Below are 9933 nucleotides of genomic sequence, written 5' to 3'. Positions count from 1 at the left end.
GCATGGAGAAACATCTTCTAGTAGATGGAGATCCATCCAGCGTGGTGAAACATCTTCTAGTAGATGGAGATCCATTCAGCATGGAGGAACATCTTCTAGTAGATGGAGATCCATCCAGCATGGAGAAACATCTTCTACTGATGATGATCAGAGTTGAGAGGAAACATGGGGAAAGTGAAATATCTGGAGAATGAGGAACCTCCGTTTTCCTTGCTTGACTCAAAATTGGATTCCAAAATTGTCCAAATCCCTCAAAAACTTTAATTGTTAACAAATTTGAAGTAATTATTGACAAGTTTAAAGTAACTAAAGTGTCACAGAAGGACGGCATGAATTCTAAAACCACAGACAGACGGGTTTAGAATCAGATTAATGACCCAGAAGGGAAATAGTTTAAACTCTGATCTCTGCATTAGATCAATCCCTGCAGCTTTTGGAGTTTGTTAATTGCATTGCTTGAATATTGAAGCTAATTAATTGTAGTTAATGTGCTTAGATGCTGAATGTTGGTGGACTTTAATCACTAGTGTTCTATTGAATGCTGTCTTTTCTTTGGTCTTTATGACGCTTAATGCTAGTTCTGGTTGTGTGAGTGTGAGACAGATCAGGGTGGATGTTTCTGAGCCTCTAATGGACTGATAACATGATCACGTCCTCCTCCTGCAGCAGTTTAACCCAGTAGCTCACTGACCTTGCACGGAGCTGTGATTCTTCCTGACAGTTCTGCAGTGCGACCGTCTCACTGCAGCACTAAAACTGAGCTGCACGTGTGTCCTCATGTTGCGGTGAATCACAGGAAGCCCAACGGCAGTGTGTGGCCTCCTGCTGTAAACAGAGCTGCAGCAGGTTTACCCATCAGCCTCAGTGTTTGGATCCACTGTGAGGTTCATCATTTCACTGTGGATCCGTCCTCTCAGCAGGAGGGCAGCTCCCCGACAGCTCAACGCTACTGAACTGGAAACACTCTGACGCTAACTGTGCTGATGATGACTTCTCTTTAACCCTCTGAACTCCAGCTGCAGCTTCACAGCATTTTAGCTCACTGAGGTTCAGAAAGAGTCCACTAAGTTTGTCATGTTGCTTTAACTGTCGGACCAGCAGTCCAAAACCCAAAGATGTTTAGTTTACCATCTGCAGTCTGAGAGTTTTAGTGCAGTTTTTACATTCATTGTGACACTAAATGAAGAAACAATGTGCAGGTCTTTGGTTTGTGAGCAGCAAGTTCTGGCAAATACACGCTGCAGGCTGGATGTCCTTCTGAAAAATTTGATGTTTTTCACTCAGCAGATGAAACTGAAACTGTCATTTGCCTCGTTTTTCATTCAATACTTGTCTAAGTTACATTTTCAAATGGTCGTGGTGATCCTGGGGGCTCCAGTAGAAACCAACTGGACTTCTCTGGTAAGTTCTGGAAGATGTTTCACCTCTCATCTTGGATGAAAGGTGAAGCGTCTTCCAGAACCTACCAAAGAAGTCCACATCCAAGATAAGAGGTGAAACATTTTCAAGAATCTACAAGAAGTCCACGTCCATGATGAGAGGTGAAAGGTCTTGAAGAACCTAAAAGAGAAGTCCAGTTGATTTCTACTGAAGTCCACATCCAAGACAAGCGGTGAAAGGTCTTGAAGAAACTACCAGAGAAGTCCAGTTGGTTTCTTTAAAACACAGATTTACAGCTTTGACGTGTTGAAATTCTCTCTGCACGGCGTCGGTTCCTCTTCATCTGTTTTCTTTTCGTGCCCTGCAGCGTTGGAAGCTTGTGGCCCATTAGAATAGAAAGCCGGCTGCAGATGTAACCTGGGGGTGTGTTTGTGTGTTCAGCGCTGTGGTAAAGTGGTAATGTGACCTGACGGCTTGTCTGGGCAGGACTCCGCTGGTTCAGTTGGCGTGTTAGCCGGTTACCAGGCAGACCGGGGATACAGCTAAAACATTAAACACCATAAAATGTCCCATTAAATATAGATCATGTTTAACAAAGACCAGCAGAGGAGAGTGAATTTAACCACTTTACCTTTTTTTTTTTAAAGAACACATGTAACAAAGAAAACATATGTGATAAAACTGCACTAAGGTTCTGGTTCTAGTGGCTGCTTTGGACACCCAACCCCAAGCCCATCAGCATGAAGCTAATTTAACTAATCCAGACTTTCTTTGTGGCTCAAAACCTAAACTCCTGATAGAGGGTATATCAACAGCATTTATCAACTTTCTTCATCAGACTCCATTAAAGGTTATTTAACATGTCATGTGATTCTTCTTCTGCACAAAATGGACCAATGGGGCGCCGCCTGATTTATTCAGCCAGCTCTTAATGTAATATTAAATGCACTCTACTCTAGAGGATGAGAGTGAGGATATTAATGCTGTACGTTAATGTATTTAACACTCAGTGAGTCTGAAGTCTAAGTTCTGACTCGGCTGCACAATAGAGCTGTGAAACGTTAAACTTTATTCATTTAAACATCAACTCTGTCTTATAATGAAGGAGACGTGGAAATAAGTTTAGTTTTTGAGCAAATCAAAGTGAAATTAATGTTATTGATGCAATATTCTCTTTGATGAACACGTAAAAAGATGGTAGACTAGCGCACCTTAGGAGACCTGCACAGAGGATGGATGATGGATGCATGATGGATGCATGATGGATGGATGGATGATGGATGGATGCATGATGGATGGATGCATGATGGATGGATGATTGATGGATGGATGGAGGGATGATGGAGGGATGATGGAGGGATGATGGATGATGGATGGATGGATGGATGGATGGATGGATGGATGATGAATGATGGATGGATGCATGATGGTTGGATGATGGATCATTGATGATGGATGGAGGGATGATGGAGGGATGATGGATAATTGATGGATGGATGATGGATGGATGGATGGATGGAGGGATGATGGAGGGATGATGGATAGATGGATGCATGATGGATGGATGATGGATGATGGATGGATGGATGATGGATGGATGGATGATGGATGGATGGATGATGGATGGTGGATGAATAATGGATGATGTGAACATTCTAAGTCTTCAGTAGCTCATTCATGGATAAAGTGTAAATTGTGCTGGTGTTGTGTAATAACACAATTATATCTCTATTGTTATTTATTGTATTGTACGCTTATACTTTTATTTTCTTAGTACAATAAGCATTTTTACATTTAATGTTCATATTTTTCTACTCATATTTATATTTTAGGACATTATCCTTTTTTTCTGCTGCTCAGATTTCTCAGACTGTGAATAGGAACGGGGATCAATAAATTCTGATAGAAGACCAAGAAAAACCAACGGTGCAATTAAAAAGTCTGCATACAGAATAAAAGTAATAATAATCATAAGAAGAAGATAGAAAGGACCACAGAGAGAGATTTAGGGGGAAGGTTCTCCATAATCAACAGAGAGAACAGAATAAATGATTTTATTATCACTGCTCAGAGAACTGAATGAAGCAGCTGACCTGTCAGAAAACGTTTTTAAAAACACAATAAGAAACATGCAAATCTAAAATCTGAACCTGTGGTGCATTCTAGTGAAACTCTCTAACGTTCTTGTCTTTTTGCTGCTGGTTAAACGTCTGTCTCTGGTTCATATCTGGCTGTTTTCTGCCCTCGCTGAGGCCTGATTCCTGCTGCACCAGTAGGCTGACTGGTTTCCAGGCTGTGTGGAGTCTGATAGCGGCTTTCAAACAGCGTCTGCGGCCTTCAGCTGCTGCAGACTAAACTGTGTGCTGACAGGAGTGGGGCGGCTCTAAATAGGTGTGCTGGGGGGGATTCTGCTGCAGCGTCTGGGTAACAGTTCACACATTGATCTCTATAGCTGTACATTCCCTCAGCCTTTAATCGTCACAGCTAAATGCCTCGCCCTCCGCCCTTCAGCTAATCCCAAAATAAACTCTGGGATTTTCCTGCTGAGAACAGACCGTATGACAGTAACTGGGATCGGCTGCAGACAGTGAAGACATGAATCTGTGTTAGAATGTTTAATAGAAATATGTGCATTTTATTATTCATGAACATTTGATGAGAGAAGATCAACTTTTTATGATCCCACAGGTCAAAACACACACAAAGCACCCTAAATAAGAAACAAAATGACAAAAACTAGACCAAGAAACGGCACAAAATCGTAAAAAAACACAACAAAGTGACTGAAGTGAGACACAAAACGACGCAAACAAAATAGAAAGTGGTAGACACCAGACAAAACAAGAAAAAACAGACCAAAACTACACAAATATGACACAAAACAAGAGGACACGACAAGAGAGACAGAGTAAAACCAATAAATAAATGCAGCAGAAACAGTGAACAGAGGAGCAGGTAGTTGGAGATCCATTGAGCATGGAGGAACATCTTTCTACAGATGATGAGCAGAGGACAGAGGAAAAGTCTGGAAACATGGAGACAGAAAAACATCTACAGGATGAGGAGAGAAAAATGACCACAACGAGACATGAAATGATACAAACAAGACAAAAAGCGACAGAACTGAGACCCAAATTACAGAAACGAGACACAAGTTTGACACAAATCAACTAAAATGAGGCACGAAGAAACCCAAACAAAACATAAATCAATAGAAAGAAGACAAAATTATCCCAAAGACACACAACCGGACACGAAGGAGACAAGATGACAGAAACGAGACACAAAACAACAAAAACAAGGTACAAAACAGCAAAAATAGTACACGCAGCGACTAAAATGAGACACAAAACAACAGAGAGAAAACACAAATGAGACACGAAATGATAAATTCATTGTTTGGTCTCTAAAATATCAGAAAATTGTGTAATCTGTGGATCAGAGTTTCCTCAAATGTCTTATTTAGTCCAAAGATCTTCAGTTTTCTGTCACAGAGGAAAGAAACCAGAGTGAAGAAGCTGCAAGCAGAGAATTTAGACAGATTTTAATATAGAATGACTCAAACTGAGTGATCGATGATCAAAATAGTTGGTGATTAATCGCTTACAAATTGCAGCTGTCCAGGCCTGAATGCTCTCATGTTTCACACCAGAATGTGAAATATCACAGCCTGCCTGTTAGCATTTAACTCCACATTTTAGTCCAGTAATGTGACTTTTAAACTGATTTTATCCTCCATGAACAGTCCCAGAGCTTGCTTTCTGTGCAGTCGTGGCTGTAAGTGTGTTATCGTTGTGTAGCTGGACTGTGGATCTGCAGAACATCAGTCTTGGTCTCATTTTCTCTAGTTTGTTGTTGTTGTGGGTAGTTTTAGAGTTGGGAGTGCATTAAATGAACAGATTTCAGTGGAGACGCTGGCATTTACTCGCGCTGCTGTAGGAATTTTAAAAAGGGCAGACTTGGTTCTGGTCCTCGTGATGTCGGCCTTTGAAGTCTCTTCTTCTTTTTCCTGCTAACCTTTGACTGTTTTTCATTTCCAAACTTGTGTCGACTTCACCTGCAGCTACGACTCTTCACTCCGACGTCACTCAGAACCTCTTTAGACTTGTCTTTGCTCTCTTTACTAACATGGTTATTCTGCTTCATAGCCAGCGGATGATCTCAAACAAATCAAGCAGCTTTCTGCAGCACCGACTCTTTCCTGGTCTACAACCAACGGGAGTTACAGCAGGATTATTGGGACCAACTAAAACTTAATAACCGCAGTGTTCTAAAAGCCAGATCCAGTCTGCTTGTTCCAAAGTGGAGAAACCAGAGCTTTGGTTTGGACGTTAAAGCCGGTGTTTTTGGTGTTTTTGTCCCATTGACTTTGCTGTTTGTTGTTCATAGAGCACCATTAACTACCACTAACTAGTGATATTAACCATCTGAACCACTAAGCCCACTGGTGGCATGTTTTCTTCAAAAAAATCCCAAATTCTAAGCTCACATCGTGATACTTCATCAATGTCAGCTTATTGTGCATGTCTTTTAGAAATTTGCCAAAAAACCAACCGTTTGCACCAGAAAACTGAAAATTTCTGCACTCCTCTGTGCAAAAGTCACGACTGACGGAGCTGAAAATAAACGCTGCATGACTCAGGAACATCCAGCATGGGGAAACATCTTCCTACAGCTGATCTGCAGTCTGTAGAGGCTGGAAACATGGAAATAGTTCAACATCTACGGTATGTGGAGACAAAATGAGCACAAAGCGGCACAAAATGACAAAAAACAAGACATGGCATAAAAAAATGACCAAAAATAGGGACAACATGCCGTAAATGAGAAACAAAACGACAAAAACGAGACCAAAAAAGGGCACAAGATTCCAAAAAATGAGTCAAAGCAACTAAAGCAAGACACAAAATGACAGTAGAGAGGAAAATTATGTGAAACATGGAGATAGAAAAACATCTGCTGGATGAGGAGATCGTAGGAGCTTCAGAGAAACCAACTGGAAGATCTGGAAGATGTTTCTAAAAACGTCTAGCAGAACCTAGGACCTGGATGACTGAGAACCTCCATGAAAGTATGAGGAGACAACATTAGTTCAGAGTTTAACATCTGAGCAAATGTGGAGATAGAAAAACATCTACAGGATGAGGAGATAAAATGACCACAAAGAGATGAGAAACAACAAAACCAAGACAAAAAATTACCAAAATGAGAAATGAGACAAAGAAAAACAAGACAATAATGTCCATGAAACCTGTCCTAGTTGACTCAAAACTTACACAGAATGGTTCAAAAATTGTCCAAAATTACAAAAACAATTGTCCACAATGGCTAAAACTTTGTTCAAAATTATTTATTAAATGTCCAAAATGATAAAAATGTCAATAACAGAAACAGTGAACAGAGGAGCTAGATGTTGGAGATCCATTCAGCATGGAGAAACATCTTCTACAGATTTTAGACTGCAGGGAAAATGAGCTTTCAGCAGAAGTTCAGAATAAATGAATGAATGTAATGAACCTGGTGTTTGACCAAATGTCTACAAAGATGGAATAATGAGTAATAACCAACCAGTTTACAAGTTCCTGGTTCATGTTGGTGTAAAGGGAGTTCTGCTGCTTTTATCAGACGTTAAGAAGTTTCATATCTGGATCCTCTGGGTGGAGACCTGCTTGGAGCTGATGTGGACACTGAGTCATCAGTTTAGTATTAAAATGAAGCTTTATTATTTCAATGAAACGTCTCCAAGTTCTCCAGCTATCCTCATCATCTGCTGCAGAGACTGAAATCGTGGCGTTATGCAAACTATAAACCACAGAGCCCTCTTAAATAAGTCTCATTATGAGCGAAGTAACGAAGAGGTAGAGCCATTGTTTCAGTGGAGGATTTAAAGCCTCTGTTCTGGCAGCGCCTGGAGTTTCATAATGCTGCTTAATGTGGCTGTTTGGCAACGCAGGACTCATCAATCTGAAACAGCAGCTCAGCTTCACATTCCTCAATGAACTCAAGAGTTTAACGAGAAAAACATATTCGTCAAAATAAATTAGTCAACGGTGACCCAGAGAGGATAAAAACTATAAACGCAATCAAGAAACTCAGATGGGTTTTTAAAAGTTTGCTGTCAGAAATAGAGTTTAAAGCTGCAGGTAGTCTGATGTACTTTTAATATGGCTAGTTTGTGTGATTTTTAATCAAAAATGACAAAAAAAATCTGATTCACCATGATAGTCTTCAGTTTTTTCCTGTTTTATATGATATGTTAAACAAATATGTCAAAAATGTTTGTATTTTGGACTATGTAGGACAATTAGGACTGTTTTCCACTAGTTTCTGACACTTAGACCAACTTTCTGATTGGCTAAAGATAGTAAATAATGAACATAATCACTCGTAAGGCTAAAAGCATTTGGTTTGGCCACATCTGCTGAAGTCCCGTTGTTTTTCATCTGTTTGAGAATTAAAAGAAGAACAAAGTGGTCATTTTATCCAACTTTAAACACTAAATCCTGGACAACAACAGACAACAAAGACCCAAACCAACAGTGACATTTGGAAACTCTGAATGAGTGATTTTCATAATGAGAAACCACCACAACAGAAAGATATTTATAGTGGTAAGAAGTCGTTATTAAACCCCAGTCAGAGCTGATCAGAGCCTCCGAGGTCTTCACACATGGTCGACCACAGCCTCTTATGAAAGAACGTTATTAGCTGAGTCCTGCTAATACTTTCCTGTGAAGTAATCGATTGCAACACTGACGGACGGGAACTATTTTACACGACACATCGGTTTTTAATTCCTGAAAGAAGATGGAAGTGAACAAACACATCAGTCCAGCTGAGGTCGACCACATAAATAACACAGTGTTTTGATGCTGCCATCCGTTTGGCCTCTGTTTGGCTTTTAGTCGCTATGGCAACTCTGTCACGACTTCCTTCTGACTAGATATTTCACCACATTTAAAGTCTGCTACTTGGAGTGTCGAAAAAACTGTAAAAAAACAACTCCATTAAAGAATTGAGCAGCATGTTGTTCTGAAATGACTTTAAACCTGCATTCTGTCTAACAGCCAGCAGGGGGCGACTCCTCTGGTTGCGAAAGGAGCTCAGATTGTATAGAAGTTTATTAGAATGTGAGCCGACTTTTAACTTAATTTAATACTTCAGTGAACATTTTCCTACAGGTTTATGGTCTCAGTCATTAGTTTTAAGAGTCTTAGATTATAACATGATGTCCATTTAATGAATTATGGACTGATTTAGAGGAAAAAAGAAGGTTTGGTGAAATGCTACCGGTCGATGATGTCATAAACCCAGGACTTCCTGTATTTGGATTGATTGACTTTTGCGTGAAAATTGTCAAAAACTCCAAGACAAAACTTTATTGACATGCTTTTGTTTATTTTCCTTTGATTGGTTGTTGATTGGTTGTTCCTCGTGATGGGCGACCAATCAGAGTTAAAGTAGCACATTTCTGCATGTATTTATTTCATGAGGAATAAAAAATAATGATGCCAGCATCTAGAAAACACGAGTCATATTTTGAATTTACTTTGTGAACGTGGTGAAGTTTTTCCGAACACATCCAGGATGTTGGCTGCTGCTGAACTCTGCCTGTGGTCGGACGGTTGCTGGTTTGAATCCCTGCTTTAGTTTATTCTGCAGTAAACTGTCTGAGAGCCGATAACTGAGCGAGTGTTTGTCCCAACAACAACCTTCTTGTTGTTTCAGCCTCCAGCTCCTGATCACATGAGAGCTGCTAATGATCTTATGTTAGTCGGTTTGTGTGTTTTTTGCTCTGCAGCCTTTAGCTGAGCTCAGGAAGTGTTGGTGTTTTTCTGTTTTATGGTCAGTTGATGGACTCACACTGCTCCATGTGACAGAATTCACACTTTGAGTATGAATTCTTTAAAAGGCCTGAAGTGGTTCCAGCATGATTCAAGCTGAAGGTTCCTCTCAGTGAGACCAGAATGACGGATTTCAGGGATGAAAACACAGAAACAAGCAGCTTTTAAATGAGATCAGTGGGTCAGTGAAGCAGAGAAACTACAGCAGGATCCTGAATGTTGTCGTTTATTTTTAGGTCCAGCAGCTCAGCAGGAAGCCAACACACACACCACTGCCACCTGCTGATCTGAGGTCAGGGTGTAGACAGCTGCCAGGTGTGTGTTGCTGCCTGAAGAGGCGTTTTATCGCATCTGATCTATAGGACTACAAAGATGGAGGTCATTCTGATCCTCATTACCAGGACTGATAGTGTTTTCTTTTAGAAAATATGTACAAAAAAATATGTATAAAAACTGTAAAAATCCGTGTAAAAACTATAAAATTACATATAAGCATCATAAGACACATTTAAACACTACAAAGATATGTATAAACTCTGTACTATACGTATCTACACTATAAACTACCTATAAACATAATAAAATACATATAAACACTATAAAGATATGTAGAAACACTACAAAAAATTTAAACTATAAATACAAACACTGTGAAAATACACAACACTGTAAAATACACACAATAAATATATAAAACTATAAAAGTTTG

General features: G+C 39.8%; 1 protein-coding gene across 1 annotated transcript in view; it reads left to right on the top strand.

Moving 5' to 3' along the window:
* Nucleotides 1–9454: 9454 nt before the first annotated feature.
* Nucleotides 9455–9933, top strand: part of LOC110964288 (ras-associated and pleckstrin homology domains-containing protein 1-like) — a 72826-nt gene continuing 72347 nt past the window's right edge. The window contains 1 exon segment of the mRNA XM_051958674.1: nucleotides 9455–9539. The gene's annotated coding sequence lies outside the window, so the exon portion shown is untranslated.

The sequence above is a fragment of the Acanthochromis polyacanthus genome, chromosome 14 (genome assembly GCF_021347895.1).
Source record: "Acanthochromis polyacanthus isolate Apoly-LR-REF ecotype Palm Island chromosome 14, KAUST_Apoly_ChrSc, whole genome shotgun sequence".
In the NCBI taxonomy this organism is placed as follows: domain Eukaryota; kingdom Metazoa; phylum Chordata; class Actinopteri; family Pomacentridae; genus Acanthochromis; species Acanthochromis polyacanthus.
Note: the sequence above shows the minus strand (reverse complement) of the source record. Positions and strands in the feature narration are given on the sequence as shown.